The sequence below is a fragment of the Meleagris gallopavo genome, chromosome 5 (assembly GCF_000146605.3).
Source record: "Meleagris gallopavo isolate NT-WF06-2002-E0010 breed Aviagen turkey brand Nicholas breeding stock chromosome 5, Turkey_5.1, whole genome shotgun sequence".
NCBI lineage: Eukaryota > Metazoa > Chordata > Aves > Galliformes > Phasianidae > Meleagris > Meleagris gallopavo.
In genome coordinates, this window is record NC_015015.2 from 58,748,786 (window position 1) to 58,767,924 (window position 19,139).

General features: G+C 49.0%; 1 long non-coding RNA gene across 2 annotated transcripts in view; it reads right to left on the reverse strand.

Moving 5' to 3' along the window:
• Positions 1-15,530: 15,530 nt before the first annotated feature.
• The window catches only part of LOC104911300, a 9,216-nt gene continuing 5,607 nt past the window's right edge, over positions 15,531-19,139 (reverse strand). Inside the window, exons 2-4 of one of the 2 annotated variants that reach the window (XR_002115605.1) lie at positions 17,800-17,925; positions 17,520-17,643; positions 15,531-17,298 (exon numbers count right to left, since the gene is read on the reverse strand). This is a non-coding gene — a long non-coding RNA (uncharacterized LOC104911300). The other variant, XR_793808.2, reaches the window with a different exon arrangement.

Genomic DNA, 19,139 nt, shown 5'->3' on the forward strand with positions numbered 1-19,139 from the left:
GCCACCGTAATTATTCCCACCTGGCAGGAGCCTTGTGCATGGCCAAGGAGAAGCGAAGCACTGCCCCGTGAGATGCAGCGCTCCGTGCCTGCAGGAGAGCTGCACCAGCCCTGGGGACAGCCCCAGGCACAGCCCTGCTGCTGGCTCGTGGCGTTGCCCTTGGGTAGGCTGAGCTGACATAAACCCCAACCAAAGCAACCTGCAGCTTGTGGATGCCTCTCGGTTGCACTTTATTTGCTTGCAGGGTTTCCGTCTTGGTTTTTGAAAGAGGGGAAGGTCACCATTCTACTTGGATAAAAGTAGAGGAAGTAGAGGAGATATTTCATTTGGTCTCAGTACCCCACAATATGTTAACTGGGAGACAAACCTGCAGCTGCCTTCCCCACCACCCCGCAGGACAGGTGTGACCATGAGCTCAGCTCCTTTCACACTGCTGCTGCTCCCTCCCAGGTGCAGCTCCCTGGGCACCAGCCCGAGTCCAACCAGCCATTGGTCCATGCATAATTAAATTCTGAATCAGGAGGAGAGGTCACCTATGCAAAAGCACAAGCTGCTTAGCTTGCCCGCCGACCTCCCAGAGCATGGGGCCAGTAAGCTGCTTACAGAGCAACTCGTTAATAGCCACTAATCTTTAACCGTTTGCCTTCCTGTTAATTACAGAGCCACGTCAAAGCCCAGCGCCTTCTGTAATTGCTTTCATGGGAAAAGGTGAACTGGATTGTTTTCTTTTATTACTCTTCTCCCCACTCACTCCCCTCCAGCCATGACATTTTCCTTCCACCTGCAATGCAGCATTATCTGTGAATGATGTGCCTCCTGCTTGTCCAGGATATTGTAGTTAGATGTAGCCCGATGGCATAGTAATGATATTGATTTCTCCCCACTGCAGCAGACGCTCTCGTGTCCAGCCACGAAGAACTTGAGGAGAAATACCACACAGATGAGCCGTCTGCAGGGCTGCCATCCTGTGCCTGGGCAGTGCCAGCACTGTGTGCTCCATGAGCCACGGACTGGGACCCAGCATGGGCTCCAGTGCTGTGCCCTGGCTTTCTCCAAGTGGCAGCACCGATCTAATTGGGACTGGGGGTCACCCTGGCAGCCCCGGCTCCCTCTGGTCCACTGCATGCAGTGTGACCTCCAGCCTGGGGGCACGGCCCCCCTCGGGGTGAGGTTGTGCTGGGCTGTGGTGCTGCAGCACTCGTTAACCGTCCCCTCCACCGCCCAAACCTTGATCCTTTACGCTCTGTTAATCTACTGAAGGATGCCAGAGGAACCTGAACAAAAGGTCCGAAAAGCCCTGAGGTCAGACACAGCGCATCCCTGAGGTACAGCTGCGTAAAAAAAGCGATGCTGTGTGAGGCTGTTCTGGAGAGAACTGCCGGCAGAAGGGAGCCCAAGGGCGGCTGGCAGCCACCAAAGGGACGGGGATCGGTTGGGCAGCGACAGACCGGCCACGGCCAGCAGTGGGGCTGAGGGATGCTGCGCTGTGCGTGGGCAGCTCGGAGGGCTCAGCTCCAGGACCAGGGATGCTCCGCATCTGGCAGCAGCTCAGAGATGCTTGGCCTCCCCCGGCTCCCACCCACTGCTTGGTGGCCAACGCGTCCTGGCATCCGTCCTCCTATTAAACCCAAATGTGCGTGTTATTCCAGTATGTATCATATGCAGTCGATAGCAGAGTTTTCTGCACAAAAAAGGTCACCTGAGACTCTTCCCTTTCTGAGCTAATAACCGCAGTCTCTCCAGTTGCCATTTAACTCTTCTAAGTAGCATTTTTTCTCAATTCCCCCCAAAACAATTACTGGAATAACAAAAGCATTTGCTAAGCAGAGCACAACAATCTTTTATTCGGGCAAAACCTCCACAACACGGCTGCCAAACCAACGGCCTGCGTAGTTTCCCCAGGGATCCGCTCCCCTCTGTGCCTGTGCCCTCTGCTCAGCCCCACAGCTCAAGGGCCATCACCCCACTCACCCACGGCACCGCCGTGCTCAGTGCACATCGCACACCCGCAGGACAGCACACACAGGGTGCATCCTCTTATTAATTATCTCTGCATATGCAGCTACTGTCAAATAATAGCAGCTCCTTTTATTTCTAAAGGAATATGGCACGCATGCAAAGCGGTTTCAAGAAGATGTACCCTCAGGGCATATTATTATCTTAACTAAAATTCAAGTGCATACTTATTACCAAAATCTTAGTTTCAGAAATAGCTTCGCGTTCACATATCGGAATTACAAACCACTACACAATTTGTTAGAACTCGTCTGCAAAACTGCTTTTTAGTACGTCTTTTATAGTAGTCTTACTTATCTAATCTCCACGAGTCGGAATTCCTTTAGGATCGCTTTCCTCTTCATACACTGCATCACACTGAAAATAAATAAATAAAGAGCACAGCAGAATAAACAGAGGGGGTTTGCTTTGTGGGCCTGAAGATTCTGATGAAATGCTGCGTGTTCTTCCTATTTGTTGCAGCATTTCTAATGGGAACAGACACCCTCAGCGCACTGGAAGAGTCTCCGGGCAAAAGACTCAGGCATAACATCTCCCTTGGAAATGAGCAAACTGAATATGTGAAATAAAAATATCATTGCTGTTTCTTGTGATTTCCAGAAAGTGTTGGCCAGGATGCTGGGGGAATGTTTCCTTGCCTACAGCAAGAAAAGCAGTAAAGGTGAGGTGGTGTCTGAGGTAGCTTTCCAAGCACAACTCTCAGGGTTGTTTTAGTGACCTCAGGCTGAACCTGTCCCCATGTCAGCTTCTGAGCTGGAGACAGAGCACAGGGCAGTACCTGCCTGGTTTGGAGCACATCTGATTCTCCTTTCTGAGCACTCAGCCCCGAGGCTTTGGATGAGGTAGTGGGACCCACCACGGGTCCTGCAGAGCATCAGGTGTGGAAGGTCTCCAGCCCTGTGGGGGACTCAGCCCCACGGTGGGCACAGCCCCAGTCTGGGCAGAGCTCCTCGGTGCTCAGCTCCACACCCTCCACAGCCCAGCCAGGGCCCAGCATCCTCTGCAGCACAGCCTGATTCTGCACCACAGAATTTAGGCAGAAGGTGAAATTCTCTAGCAGGGGATATCAGCTCTGATGGGCACACGTGGGGATCAGCGATTTTTCCCCCGTATTCTCTCTCCTCTCTGTCAGTCCTGAAGGAGGAGAAGCTGAAGCCCACCGCAGCGTAGGAGCCTATTTCCCTTGTGCAGCTCCCTTTTATCAGAGGTAATTACTGGCTTTTAAAATAGCCTTGCTTCTCTCCTCATCTGACAGCCATAGGTTTGCCTGCCAAGGTGCCATTTGTCTCAGCGTAACAACAAGAGGGAGATGAAGTTTCTCGTCCTTCAGCAGGGATGCAGTGAAACAGCTCCCCGGGTGACTGCAGGCCTATGGGCAGCTTTAGCCTGATCCAGGAGCCCCAGGTAATGCTGCAGCAGCACTAGTGGGGAGCAGGCTGGGGGCATCAAGTGGGGCCAAAGCAGCTCTTGGGCCTCCCCATGGCGTGTTGGGGCAGCACTACATCCCTGTCACATCAGGGGCCCTGAGGGGAAAGGCTTTCACTGCCTTAAGATACACAACCAGATCATATTTAACACGTGTTGAAAAGTTTACAGTCTTCCTTTAATTTGACAAATTGCATTTATAATCCAGAATCCAGGAGGTTGTTGTAAATGCAGACCCAGAGCTCACGCAGTGGCATCCTGAGGCAGAGCCTGAGCACTGCTGGCAGGGGACAGGCAGAGCCCAGGGCAGGGACAGCAGCTCTGTGTGGCTCCGCAGGGCAGCCTCTGCTGCAGGACCTCACTGGTGGGATTGGCTTTTACCTTTGCATCGGCAGGGGAAGAAGTTGGGCTCCGGTCTCGGCTGAAGAGAACAAAGCTCTCCCTGCAGCAGGAGCGGCTCTGCAGCCAGCATGGTGCTGTGCTGGCAGGGGGCTGCAGGAGGGGGCTGCTCCCAGCTGCCCTGCACAGCACCTCGGCGACTTCAGTAGAGAAATGTTGAACCTTCTGCACCGCTGTCTGACCTAAGCAGCTAGAAAATATTAATTAGAGTCTTGCAAGCTGTTCCAATCAAGATGGGAAACTGATAATTGAGTCATAAATCTCCAGGTGGAAAACTTTCTGGAACTTGTTATCTTTTACATCATACTATCATTCTGCTCTTGTAACTGGCCTAGGACACGGCTCTTAAATTGCTTTTGTCAGTTTGCTTTGTGAATGTGTATCTTTATTATTTAAGCGAAATAAAACAGATCTGGATTATTTTGATATAAGATCCTCAGCTCTTCTCGAGTCTATCTGCGACTCTGCAGTGCTGCTAACAGTGTGCGAGAGCTGAACGAGCCACATTAACAGGTGTTAATTAACTTGTGCCTCGTTCTACTCTGTGTGTGAGTTCTGAGGCTGGAGGCTCCAAACTGAAGCATCCAACAGACTCCAAAGCACCAAACTGGGATCTCATGCTGGAGATGCCGTGCAGTCTCACTTAACTTCTGACTTACAGTGTGTTGTTTGCCCTTGTTCTTTGTTGCGCTCTCTGAAGGCAGAACAATGGTCAGTGAATTTGAGTGAAGAAGCAAAACAAGTGTATTTCAGTTCACAGAAACGTGGGAATTGTGCTCGGGAACAGAGCAGGGCAGGAAACAGTAACCTATTTCTACAGCATCACATAGCAAAGACTGTGATTCTTATCAGATTAATTCATTCATTTTTTATAAGCAATCTTATGTAGCTGGACTGCATCGCTCCAGGTTAAATAACCTCACAGTTCTTTAATATTTGCAGACCCTTGAAGCAGTTATTGAACTTGGAACGCCGCCGCAGCACGGTGTGTGTGGTTTGCACAGGGATGCAGCAGCTGCCACGATTCCAGCAGCTGACAGAGCCCAGCAGCCCCGGAGCAGGAGGTACCCCTCAGTGTTCTGCCCCAGCCCCGGATCAAGCAGGGACTGCTGGGCCCAGAGAGCAAGGAGTGCAGCACGGGGCAGGGCTGGGGGTACCCCACCGTGCTGTTTGCACTCACGAGTCCAGCAGCACCTGCAGGCACACATCCTCAGTGTGTGGGTACAGGGTCTGTCCTTTGGGCAGTCTGTGAACAAAGCAGAAACGGCCAGGAGGGAGGACAAGTGCTCCTGGCTTTGTGCGGCCATTGTTTCACATGTCAGGAACGCTACCCCTGCTCTGACATCTCCCTAACAAACATATTGTGCAGCCGTGCCAGTGTTTACTCAGCCTCCTAAGAAGCCAGCAGATGAGTTACTGTAGAATAGCATCTCACTGTGACATCGAAAGATTGAAAAAACGCCGCTGACCCAACAAGAAAGGACAATGCAAAGCTTAGCGGCAGTTCCACATCATAATGCCATTTATCAGCCTCTGACAAATTACTGATAATTCATATTGATTCTCTGGACTAGATGCAATGACCTGGAAAGTGAAATTCGGAGATCCACTGAACTGAAATTAGAAACACGGCTGAGCTCATTAACTGCGAGCTGAGCTGTGCTGAGTATTTACCTCCGCGCACCATTCCCCCCTGCTCTGTGCTCGTGGAAGGTTTGATTTGATGTTTTGCCTTCTGAATTCAACATTCCATCATTGTCCTCCCAATATCACGAGAAGCCACCAGCGGAATTATTTCTATTAAACTTCTCTGCCCTGGGGATGAGAGCTCTGCCACTAACGCTGGTGGGCAGTAGGTACCAGACAACAGCGTGCAGCAAGGAAATGCCTAATGGTTAAGTGCCAGAGCTGCTGGGTTTTCCTCGGGGTCTGTGACACCGGTGGTTTGCAATAAGCCCCGATGCAGGGCAGCGAGGGGATGCAGCTGTCACGATGCTGCAGGGTGAGAGCACTTGGGAGCAGCAAGGCATGAGGGGGGCTGCTAAGTGCAGCGCTGCCCTGCCAGGGAGGAGGAGGGAAGGTAAAGGCAGCAAAAGTAAAGGCAAGAAGAATCCAAAGGCTAGTCAAAACCCAAGCAAGAACATGTCATGTTTGTGTTTTAAGAGCCTAAGTGTAAATGCTTGTCTCCTTTACGTGCATGTGGGACAGGTCCTCCGGTGTCCCCATACAGCCCCTCCTGGCTGCCGAGAGCTGGGTGCAGCCCTCCAGGTGTGTTCACCGAGTTAACAGGGACCTCCTGTCACTGGCAAACATTGTGGAGCCCTGAGCACAGAGCTCCTGGCCGGCACTCAAAGGATCCATAAACCTCTGCTCTTTGCAGATGCCTCTGAGCAGACAATCAAACCGCAGGGGTCCAGGAATGCTCAGTTATTTCATAATAGCCCCGTCTGGCCATGACATTTGAGCAGTTCAACATTTCATTCTCTGTCTCTTCCAAAATCATGTTTTTCCTGCACTCACTTTTACGTGATGATTTTTTCTAACCCATCCCTACAGCCTCCATTGAACTCTCGCTTGCACCAACACCTAGAATTTCCTGACTCTGCCCCACCATTTAAAGCCATCACGCTGTCAGTAAGCAGCACGAGCGGCCGGCCGCTTCACCCTCCTCCTCTGCAGCACAGCACAGAAATTGCCAGGAGTGCTTTTTTAAGCCACAGAAGCACTCAAAGAACAAAGAGAGCAGACAAGGGAGGTGCAGCACCAGCACTGCACCCGCTCCCTGGCAGTGCGGGCGATGGTTACTGCAGGGCACATTGCTGGGGCTGCCAGCTGGCTTCAACCTGAGAAAAGAATTCCACAGATTTCATGAATTTAATACGTGCTGGGAAGCCCCTGCTGTCAGAGGCTACCTGCCAGAAGGTGGAAAATAAAATCGTAGCCTTGGGGTCTCCTGATTCCTTGGGTGCTGAGGAGAGGATCTGCTCCAAACCCTCGCTGTGATGCAGGAGGGGCTCAGTGCGAGTGGGAGAGCCAGAGCAGAAGGGTGGCACGGAGGTGACAACGTGGGGACTGTGGGGACAGCAGCTTCTGAGGCCAGGCTGGGCAGGGGGAATGGCGGACTGGGGAGCTGGGGAGATGGCAGGAGGTGCAGGGATGCTGCAGGCACAGGTAACCCCATCACCCTGCTTCAGACACCACAGCAAGGGTTTGCTGCGCTGGGCAGGAGGGGCGTTTGGTTGGTTGGTTGTCGTTGTCCTTTAAATTAGTTGCTTCATAGAAAAGAATGCAGCTGTCTCCTGCCACAAAGTCCCCCCTCTCATTACCGAGTCAGACCAGGAACTGTGGTGGGGCACATCCAGGACTGAGGGTCCATTAAAGTCTGATCTCTATAAAGTATTGCATGTCCAACATTCATCTACACAGGGCTTGGATTCTTGAGGCTACGGTTTTTAATCAGTGCTATTTGCATTAAATAACATCTTTCATTTTCAGTCTGAATTTTGGTCTAACGAGTTTTTTTGTTAAATACATCAATAGTGACTCTTCCCTGTCAAGTGATTTCAGATTAACTGCACTTGTTGAACCTTCTTTTCCTTTTTCTTTTTAATTTTGAGTTCCAAGAAGGCAGTAGTTTTTAAAATTAATGTTATTTTCAAATAATTACATCACGTAAACATTTGGGCACGTTACAAACAATGGACATAAGCATCCAGCTCTGGTTGTTTCTCACTGCCACAGGACGATCAGACATGGCACAGTGCTGCACCACGAGCTGTGACTGGCAGGCAGTGCTGCGCTCACCACGACTGCTGCTGGGGCTGGTAGGCACTGTAACTGCAGGTTACCTCACTCGGTTCTTATTGGCAAGGCCAAGGTGCTGTTTCAGCTGCTGCTCTCCAGGGGGATGGTGGCCATGCCCAGTGTTTTATTTTCCATGCTTCAGATTGCAGAACTGTAAAGAGGATGCACCTCAACTTCATGGCTGCAGAGGCATAGACAGGCTTCACGCCAAGCCGGTTTGTGTGGTGAGGGCCAGCTTTAGTTTTCTGCTCTGAGTTCCCCTCCTGAGACCCAAACACTCCACACTCCTTGCTACCACCCCCCATCCCGTCACCACCCTACGTCCTTTCTCATCACCCCCCATCCCCTGTCATTACTCTACATCTTTTCCATCACCCCCCATGCCCTGTCACCACCCTACATCTTTCCCATCACCCTAACCCTGCATCTCCTGCCACAACCCCAGCAGCAGGAGGATCCTGAGAACCAGAGAACAGCAGGAGGCCACCAGGTTGGGACCTGGGCCTTCACAGGGGCATTTCCAGCCAGACCTCAAATTTTGTCACCAGCACTTGCCACGCTCTTTCTGGTGTGAGCTTTTTTGTGTGCAGAGTTGAGATTTACAGATTCCTCAAGTATTTTTTTAAGCTAAAGATTCCTTCAGTCACTGCTTTTCCTCTTTCACATTTTCTGGATACACCTTGGCACATGTAAACTTCTGCTGTCATTATGAACCTGCCTTTGAATGTACTGCTGCATTAGGAGTAGTTATTCCATCTCTACAGTATCTCATCTTAAAACCTCAGCTGAGGTTGCTGATGACACAACCAATTAAGCCATTCATGCTATGGCAGCAGTGCAGAAGGAGTTCGGCAGAATGCAACGTTACAAGTGGAAGAGCTGGAGGTGACACTGTGCTCCCAGAGCCATCCCTGTGGTTTCCGCAGCAGAAAGGAGGTTCTGGGGAACACACATGTGAGCTGGGGACAGCTGGGGACAGCTGGGACAGCTGTGCCCCCCTCAGCCCTTGCTCCAGCAGTCCCTGCCATGGGGATCCATCTCATTTGCAGACAGCCCCCGCATGCCGGGCACCTTCCTCCATCGCCTCGTGCCCATGTTGCTCACTGAAACTCTTTTTCTGGATGCAGAAAACCGATGTTTTGTTCCTCAGAAAAAAAAATTCATCTTTCCCTGATTTTTGGCCACATGCACATTTCCAGGTTCAGCTGATTAGTGGTTACATTTTACTACACATAATTGTCAAGGAGGAAATCAATAGGAAACCTCTTTTCTTTTCAAGATGTATTGCTGTCAGCAGCAGCTGTACTCCATTCCAGATCAGGAGCAGGGGATTCATTATTAATCCCACTGCTGGAGGATCCACATTCTGACACCTCTGTGTTCCTTATCTCCTTCTTCTCAGTTTCTCCTCCTGTCTGTTTCTGTGCATCCCCAAAAGCTTTCACATCCAGGCCGTGCTGCGTGTGTCACATGTGCAGAAATGCTGAACACCATTCTTTCACTTATGCTAAGATCTCCTCACACGTGCAGCAGTTGCAGGCACTTGGAGGCACGTACACTGCATGTCACATCGCGCCGCGCATTTCAAGGCACGGCTCTGCAATGGGACACATCCAGCCTGGGGGCTGAGCTGTGCAGACCTTTGCTGCAGATGTGCCCCTTCTCACACAGCTGCCCAGCATGGGAGAGGAGTCCGGGGGGGGATGGGTTGGGTTCGTGGGTGTCCCTGAGCAGCAGTTCGGGCTGATGAAGCAGGGACTGCAGCAGCAAAAGGAACCCATCCAAACACTGCTCTGGAACTGGGTTTGTTGTTGAAAAGCTTCTGCAGGAAGGCAGCTCTCCACAAACTGAGCTGCACTGAAGTGCACAAGAAGCACTTTCTGTCCGCTCAGGGAGGTTTGGTCCCACGCAGCTGCACCCGGGGCAGCAGGCAGCGCCTCGAGGGGCTCGGAGAAAGAGCAAGGAAGGAGCTTCTTCAAACTAAGAGCAAAGGGAATAGCTGTAACTGCTGAAAAGCAATAATGATTATCAATGATGGAACGTAAAGCTTCTCAATACTATCCCTTGTTGCCAGTGCTTTCTGAGCGCTGCACATTTGTACAGTGCTGTTTCTTTAAAGAAGCCGACCCTGTAACAAACACAGTTACAAAAGTCCTGAAGGGAGAAGGCAGAATTTTGCACCGCCGTTATGCACACATTATGCAAATGCGGAAGGATAAAGGGCAGGGATTGCTCAGCTGAAGAGATATACGGGAGAGCTGACCTTTGCTACGCTTCCACCACATGGAATGATGTTAGACTGCTAGAAAGGCAGAGCAGAACAGCAGCTGAATTAGAGATAGTCAGAAATGCAAGAGCTGCACTGCCCGGCTGCAGCATCTCCTCCCCATCCATCTTCCAGGTTAATGATTCATGACAGACCGATGAAGGTCAAGGATTCTCTTAAGTGTCTCCTCTCTGCTTGATACCCAAAGAAGCAGAGGGAAAGGTAATTACACTGTGGAAGGCTCATCTGTGCATTAAGAATCTGGTACCAGGGGGCCTGCAGGTGTCTGGGGCTGCAAACATCCCCCAGCTCCAAGCAGGAGGAGTACAAAATCTGCAGGGCAGCTCCCCACACAGGGCTCCTGTGGCTGGATGCTACATCAGCACAGGAGGAGGAGGGGAAGGGAGGAAGGCACTTCTTTGCCTCTGATGACCAAAGCCCGAGCAGTGCTCCAGCAGGCCAGGAAGCGTGATAGGCCTTGGCCCCTGCATCTCTGAGGAAAGCCCCAGGAGCACACACAGGACTCCTCACAGCCCTCTTTCCCATTTGCAGCCCTGTGACCCCCATCCCCCCGACCAGCTGCAAGGAGATGGCAGCACCTCCTGAGCTGCACCAGAGAAACAAAGCACACAGGCAGGCTGTTCACTGCCCACTGCGCCCAGCACCCCTCCTGCCGAACCCAAACACCATCCCCCAGCACGTACCAAAGGAATGCTAATTCTCAGTGTGCAGCTCCAGGAGGCTGGATAAAAGGAAAGAAGCTCACAATAAGGGCAATGAAGCACTGGCACACGTTGCCCAAAGAGGTGGCAATGTCCCATCCCTGCAGACACCCACGGTCAGAGGATGGGGCTCTGAGCACCTGGTGGAGCTGGGAGCTGCAGCATTCATTGCAGTGAGTGGGACCCGACGACCTTCAAAGGTTCCTTCCAACTCAACCATTCTATGATCCTGTGATTCTCTGAATGCATGTTCAACCTTGCCTGTGAATGCACGAGCTCCAAGCAGAATGAGTGCATGAAGAATCAGTGGTGTTTGAAATTGAGATGCCTTATGGCTTTAGAAACTCGTCAAGGTCAAGCATTTCAGAACAGCACTTCTCTGATTTCCCAGTTCTGCTCTCTTCTCTTCTTCCAACAAGGTGAAACTTCATTTGACTTTATTAAAGCAATTGTTCATAAGTAAATCCTGTTTCCTGGTTTTCTAGGCAGGCAGAAATAGAAACAATTAGAAATAATTGCTTGGTAATCTTTTGCCTACACGGTTATTTTCTCATCCTCCAGAGTCTGAAATTGGTTATGGAGGAATGCTGGAGTCTTTGAGGCTTTGCTTCTGGGACTGGACTCTGTTTACAAGGCCCTGAGAAGGTCAATTCCTGTGTGCATCTACAAAGACAGCCCTGCCCCGGGAGCACAGTGACACTCCTGCATGACCCACGAGGACACAGCGACCCAAGGATTTGTATATAACAGCATCAAATGGTCAAGAGCTTCCTGATTCACAAAGGATAAAAGCAGACACTTTCAGAACCCACCTCAGCATTTTCTTTTGTGCCTTCTTGGAAAGACACGTTATGGTAAATTTTGAGTAGCACACCTCCCCTCTCCTCCCCCCAAAAGAAAACCACCCTTCCCCCCTGCACACAGACAGGAGAGCAATTCAGCCAAGGAGAAGTGAGGAAATGCAGAAATTAAGACTTTAGGCCATAACCACAACCATTAATTTTTTTATCGAAGGTTGTTTGCAATGAATGCTCAGAGAATTTTTCCAGATAGCACATTTGTAATTACTTAATATTATCAGGGTTTGGCGAGCTGCTCTCCAAACGGTTGGTTACGTACTTTTTTCCCCAATTAAGTAATGCAACTGCATTAAGGGAATTCAATTATTTACTGCCATGTAAGCTCCAGAAGTAAGCGCTATCCGACCGACTGAACGTCATTACCCACGAGATCCTTCAACACAGATCCAAACTGAGGTTTCCATCCCACAGAGCGCTCAGTGAGTGGCTTCCTGCCCCACGCAACGCGGCTGTGTCTGACAGCTTCAGTGGGGGGCATTTCTCTCCCTGTGCTTCCCCCCGTAGCTGACCCACTGCCGAACCACTCTGTGCCAGAATGTCACAACGCTGATTGATTTTAAAGTCATTGATAACTGTTGGTGACACTTTGCCACGGGAGTCTATCAAGCACTCAGAATAATCTTAAATGGTGCGTTTGCATAGGTGGGATATTAAGAAAGAGAGGAAAATAAGTTAAAATGCATTTACCGAACAGACCTCTATCATTTATTTCACATCTGTTCAACCAACTCTATCCTATTAAAAAGAGCAATTAATGTTTAAAGGACATGAAAAATAAAATGGCTATAATAAATGGGCACTGCTAATAACTACCACTTCAGTTTGTGTTCTGGTAAATTAATGGCACAGCACAATGCTGAGTATAAACACGCAGTCCCCACTTACGAATGCTGAGCAGCGGCTTTACGACACCCTGCCCAGCGGCGCTGCGATTAATGAAGCAGCCAGCTCAGTGTCACCAGCCAGTCAAGGACAGGGCATTCTCCCCAAGCATCTCTTGGGGGAAGCAGCAAATTTAGGATCTCATTGTGAAATATTTAAATGGTTCCAATCACTCCATCGGGTTTCTTCAGCTAGAGGGCTCCTGGAAGAGCAGAGCACTGCTGATGTTCTTGCAAGGCAGAAGAGAGGAGGTTCCTTCCTAGAGCACAGGACGTGGCAGAGGTGGGGGAACAGAAAAAGTGTTTCTTAAAATAGGAGAGTATCAAATGCACACAGTAACAAAAGTATAGACACCTCAGACCCACTGCGAGCTTTGATAACATACCTAATATTAACAAAAACCCTACAAGGTGCCTTTGTCTTGCTTTTCCCATCTGCCATAACAAATAAAAATCTCTGCCCATTCTCCAAAGTTGGTGGCATCTAAATTCTTACAATAAAAATATTCTCTTTGAATGTCTATAAACACAATGAGGACTGCAGATGGTAGTAGAGGTTTCTCAAGTAATTGTCAATCACATCTTTGATATCGGTGTGGGCAGACAGTGGATGAATGATGCTGTCAGGACCTCCGGGCTCAGCAGGTGCTGGATGGGGGCTCTGGGTCAGACTGGTGCCCGGCCTGAAGCGACACCGGCTGGGGTGGCAGAGGGCTGCTGACCTGCATTGGGAACAAGGGGCACAGGCACACAGCTGGCAAATGCCAGACACAGCACTTGGGGTGGGGTCACCCACCGCTACCCACGGGGAACCCCGCGATGAGGCAGCTGCCCGGCACAGGGAGATGGGGCCTCCCAGGGCCTCCCCTGCCCCTGCGGGAGGAACAGCCCCCGGCTGCCAGCCTGGATGGAGAAGGCATGAGGCAACACTGGGGAGAAAAAGTCCGAATGTATTTATCTCCTGTATTTCTGCACACAGAGTAATACACGCTGACACAAAACTTGGTCCTACAGTGGTCCTATGCCCAAAATCAGGGAAAACAACATTCAGAAAAATGTAGATATTTCAAAACACGGAAGATTCAGTTACACAAAGGATGAATAATAAACTGAGTGCCACATTTTTAGATGAATAAATAGTATTTATTTGCTTGACAACTGGCACTAACCAGAGCAGCCTGGGATAACAAGGACACAATACATGCACCTGCAGTTGTTTTTGACCACCTGTCCCCACAGTTAGGCATTAGCACTCCGCAGGAGTGGTGCATCTCATCCTGTCAGCTTCCTAAATCCACATTTCCATGTTCCTGTCACTGACTTGGAATTTAACTGGCAAAATTCTGTCAAGAACCGAAAGGTTAACAGTGAGAATTTGCAGTATGCTTAGAAAGCCACTGTTACTTTTCTGCTGTTGACAGACTTTTTCTGGCATGGTAAATGCTGCTGACAAGGTTACAGGAACATGTGTCCAGGTAATGACAGGCACACAGGGCAAGCAGAGATTCTCAAGGCAAGCTGACCAGACGCTGAGAGGTGCTACACAGCCCACGGAGGAGAACCCTTAAACTGGAGTTCTGCGAGAAGGAACACAAGCTTACACGCTGCCTTCCCCTGCAGGGTTGCCAGAGTCCCTTGAAGGGAGCTGGGACCGCTCAGCACTGTAGAGCTGCAGCCGTACCCCAGCGCTCCACGCTGCTGCTGGCACACACAGCCCTCAGCCTGCGGGCACTGCTAAGCCCTCTGCCCACGGCCCCCTCCGCTGCCCCTCCCGCCGCACAGGACACACAGACTTCAAGGCAAAGGCTCAGTGCCAGCAGCCACCTCCCTTTCCACAGCCTGGAAAGCACGATGTCAGGCCTGGAAAGCACATCGACAAGTCATCACAGCACAGGCGGGCCAGGCTTCAGACTTACAGGCAGAGGGAGGGAGGGTTCTGAATTCAAAGCCACGTGAAATGGCTTTTGAGGATAAACGCTTTCCTGAGATGGAAACCAGCACCTGAGAGAGCGATGGCTTCCAGGATAACCTAGAAACTTATTTCAGATGAGACCTAAGAAAACTTAAGGCCCTTGAAAAGAGCTTTCAGGGAAAGCAGTACAGAGGCAGTGCAGCAGTCAGCACGCAGAGCCCTTCCATGCAGCACTGCCAGCCTCCAGCTGGAGAGCACCCAGAGCCAGGAACAGAGTCTGCTTTGGGCATGGCAATGGCCAGCAGTCGGGCACAGCTTGGGGTAGAAGATCAAGATCTTATGTCTGACAAAAAAAATTCAAAAAAATGAAAGTGATAGCAGAAGGAGAGGGTGGTGTAGTCAAAGCAGCACAGAAGGAAGCTGGCATCTGTATTTTTATCAGAAATTAGGAGTTAACGTAGGAAATTTGTGCTGAGAAAGCTGTAGCAAAATCAGCCCCCAGATTCAAGGAAAGCTTGGATCATCAGGTAATCAGTGTGGATTATCACAATGGTAACTGGAAGAGAGTTTATTTCTTCTAGAGCTGACAGACCACAGCCCTCTTTTGCCAATTCCCATCTCAAATCTGCAATTACAACACTGACTTACTAGAAAAGTAATCACTATTCACTCATTCTAGGCAGCCTAGTGAATCAAAAGAGGAAAAAAAACCCAAAATATCATTATTATTTGTAAGAAATACTGAGTAATCCTATTAATGGCTATGACATCTTTTCTCACTTTGGAAATCATCACTTACTGTCATTAGTAGAGATGTTATCAAGAGACACTTAATACCTACCCCTGGTTTCCAGCTGCTGCAGCACACTGTAGTAAATGAGCCAGATATTTATTTATTCCTTCCCCCTCGCTCAGGAACCAGAAGGTTTTTGATTGCCAGCTCCTCAGGGCTCACATATTGGGTGTCCTCCTCCCAGCAGAGCTCCTTACCTTTCTCAGCACCCTGGCACATCTCGCTGCTGCCTGCTCACCATAGAATCGCTCAGATCAGAAAAGACCTTAAGGTCCAACCACAACCCAGCCATCCTACCCTACCTCTAACAGCCCACCCCTAAATCATGGCCCTGAGCACCACATCCAAACGGTTTTTAAGCACATCCAGGGATGGTGACTCAACCACCTCCCTGGGCAGCCCATTGCACTGCTTAACAACCCTTTCTGTAAAGAAGGGTTTCCTGATATCCAACCTAAACTTACCCTGGCACACTGACGCCATTTCACCTCGTCCTGTCACCAGTGAGAAGAAACCAACCACATGGGATGGAAGGTTGGATACAGACACCCAGTAGCTTCAGACTCCTTGCTTGCTCTTTCTCCCTACCCACACCACACTGCAGGACTCAGAAGATCTTGTCCCAAGACAAACAGGAATGATGCTCACTGTCAGCACTGCCAAAATCTGACAGTCTGACAAAATAGGACAAAAATGAAGCAGAAAACTGAAATATCTTTTAGATTCTGAAATTACACTTATCTCTGTAGCATTTGCTAATATTACTTAAGGCAAAGCAAAAGGGTAAAAACTAAAATCACATGATTTACTGAGTAGTCTTCTTCTTGAAAGCAGGAGGAAGCATCACATCCAACACAACCAACGCAATTTGGAAAACAGCAGTCAGAACAAGACTGCAACCATGGCCAAACTCCAGTTTTGTTCAAAGATTTGCAGAAAATCAACACCAGGGAAGGAAATGAAATGTTGGCATTCGTCCTTCCCACATGTCAGACTCATTGGGCCCAAGCTGGAGACCTTCTTCTGATATCCTCACCGTGCCTACCAGCTTGTTACCACGAGCCGTATGATACAGGGCCAGAAACGTGTGCTGCAATAACAGCTCTGCAGTGAATGTCGAGTATAAAAGACAGCAAGCGCACTCCTGCAGCACATCAGCTCACCTCTGCTTGTTGGCCCTGTTACCAGCACCAGGCCTGCAGCAGGATGGATGGCCATTGCCCATAAATAGGAGAAAAAAAATACTGATTTCCTTTCAGACTGTGACAGGCAGTGAAACTGAGTACAGGCATACAGGAAACATCTTTGCATGCAGATTTAGTTGTTCTCCTTGCAATATGCATAGCATGTAGCTCAATATGTCCTATCACCTCTTCATCAGAATATGATGGTGAGGAATAAATTTGCATTCTGGACTATAAAAACGTCATTTCCAACTGAAAAAATACTAAACAAACTGATTTTAGACAGGCTTTACCCACACAAAATAACGATTCAAGAGAGTTTGCGCGTCAGTTTAATTGCTACAGCTTGCCTTTCAGAGAAGCATCATTTCAGAATAGAAAACCCCACCAAGCTGAAGGCCAGAGGAGCTGCATCAGGCCTGCGGCCATCCAGCCTCCAGCTGAGCATTTTCTCTTTCCCCCTTTCTCTCCATCTTTCTTCCTTTTCAAGTGGCACATAGAAATTAAAGCATCCCTTCAAACGCTCTGGGTACCCTCAGCTTTGTTTCTTTCTTGAGATCTATGCAACGTTTTGACTTTCCACTCTTAACAGCAGATCTTGCAAGGCTCAGTCCAGCTGTAGCACTGGCAAAGCACTGAGGAAAGCATCTCAAAACGAGCCGAGCAGGATCTGGTGCAAGATGGACCAGCCTCAGTGAGATTCACTGCCCACAGAATCCATTGCCAGTATTCATCTTTTTTTCTTCTGCAGGACAGACGCCACAAACTGTCACTTCACACGAGAGCAACAGAGGGAAAGTTAATCACTCATAATTAAAGAAACAAAACTATTAAACAGAGTCACTGTTCAATGAAGAAAACACCCACCCCAGTACTTAAAGAGAAGGATGGAAGCTCTTCCTGCATGAGGAAATCCTCCTCATTACACGATCTGCAGAGAGCAGCTCCTCAAACGAAGCTGGAAATCATCAAAGCAGGATGAGAAATGGCAGCCTTCCAACAAGGGCTCACAGAAGTGGAACAAAGGACCAGTGACCTGAAACGCCGCACAAAAGAAATGAAATCTGTATTTTAAAAGCAGCATCCCCAGAAGCCGCTTAGGAACAGTTTTTCAGTGTTTCAGTGGTACTTCATCGAGCACTTTAAAGATCAGCACTTGAATTGTGCACTTCAAGTGCATTATCGGATAAATGCAGCCCTTTGCCTGCGTACGTGAATGACTCTGAAGACACACTCGCATTCCCTGACTGTTGGTACCTGTGCTTGCTAGGACGCTGCCAAGCTGCTGAACGCTTCTGCCTTTCCGCTCTGTCCTTCCCTGCCCACAGCTCACGTGGGATCTCCTCTGCCACGTGTGCGCCCCAAACACAGCAGTGACCGCCTGCAGGTGCAAGCGGGTGGAAATTCACACATGGCCATGGGCTGCCCCAGGGAGGGAGTGCAGACAGCCCCAGATGTCCAGCCCCACATCACATCACCACTCACCCAGTGCTCCACAGCCCTGAGCCCCTGCTCCCACCCAAGCCATCGCTCTCACCTGCCCAGCGGCAGCCCTGCCCAGCTTGCTGCCACCCCGCAACGCAGCGCCCGGCTCCCTGCAGTAGAACAACAGGTCCTCTCCATCGGTCACTGGTGTCAAAGGGAAGGGTGGGCTGCCCACTGTCTGAAAAGTAAAGGTCAGCCAGAATGCTTTCTACACTCGAGAAGAGAAACCTAATGTAGTTATGTGTAAGTACAGATAGGATGACCTGCTAAGGGATGGATCATTTATTCCATCTACAGTGAACTTTAAGGAACATTTAAGGTTGTTCAACGTTTCAGATATACCTCATGCTCTAAAAGAGGGAAAAAAAAAAGGAAAAAACACCTGACTTTCTTACCTCTCTCGTATCTTCATGCCTGTTTAAATTCTGATGGAAATACAAGTACGTTATTTCATCTGTAGCACAAATAAGCCATAATCTCATAATTCATAGCAAATAGTCCTTGCCTAAAACCAAAGAATGTCCTTGGTACGGCATTTAAATTGCAAGCATTAGTCCAGGAGATGGTCATCTGTGCAGGAAGTAAAATAATATATCTTGCCTTCTGAACGAGCTTCTCCTTGGATGCTGGACTTCCACCTCTCTGCTCTTCAGATCACTCAATTGAACGCGATGGCCTCAGCACTTTTAATATTACACCGGGTTTCTTAGTCCCAAACTATCCCCAAGCTCAGCAAAATTTGTAATGATTGTCACTCTCCATTTCATACAGGTCCAAGACAAAATGAGACCGAGCCGAATTATTGTCTCGAGAGCCTGTTCAGGACATGTTAAAAGAGAGCAGCAGGACATTTGAAGCCCGCTGCTGTTTCTGATGACATTTACTAATATTACAAACTACAGCCTTCAGTTTCCAATCCTATCAATCCTTTCTCTCTCTCAAGTACTAAATTAATCCTATTAAAAAATGTCAATTAAACTGGTCAAATTTTTGATGGTATTAGAAAGTACTTAATACATTTTCTGCCCTTTCGTTTTATGAAATAGCAGTGGATAATTCTGCAAAAATAAAGCCCCTCTAGCCATGAGCTTATCTGATTTGTTTTTCATTTTTAATTACATTATGCTGAAACAATCTTTTTCTCTTTTTGTAAACAAGAGGGAGGTTATGTTTGCATTACTCACAAAATGAGGTGCTACTGCTAAAAGGGTCGCACAAAGATAGTAGGGAAAGTAGTACTTACTAGAAGATCCTGTTGAGGAAACTTGAAATTTTCACCAGTGCAGTCAGCACCATAGATAATGTTTGCAATGATTACACTGGTGAAAAGTGAAAATTTCAAGTCACATCAACAAAAATTTATTTTCTTAACTGAGCAGAAAGTTGGTTTGT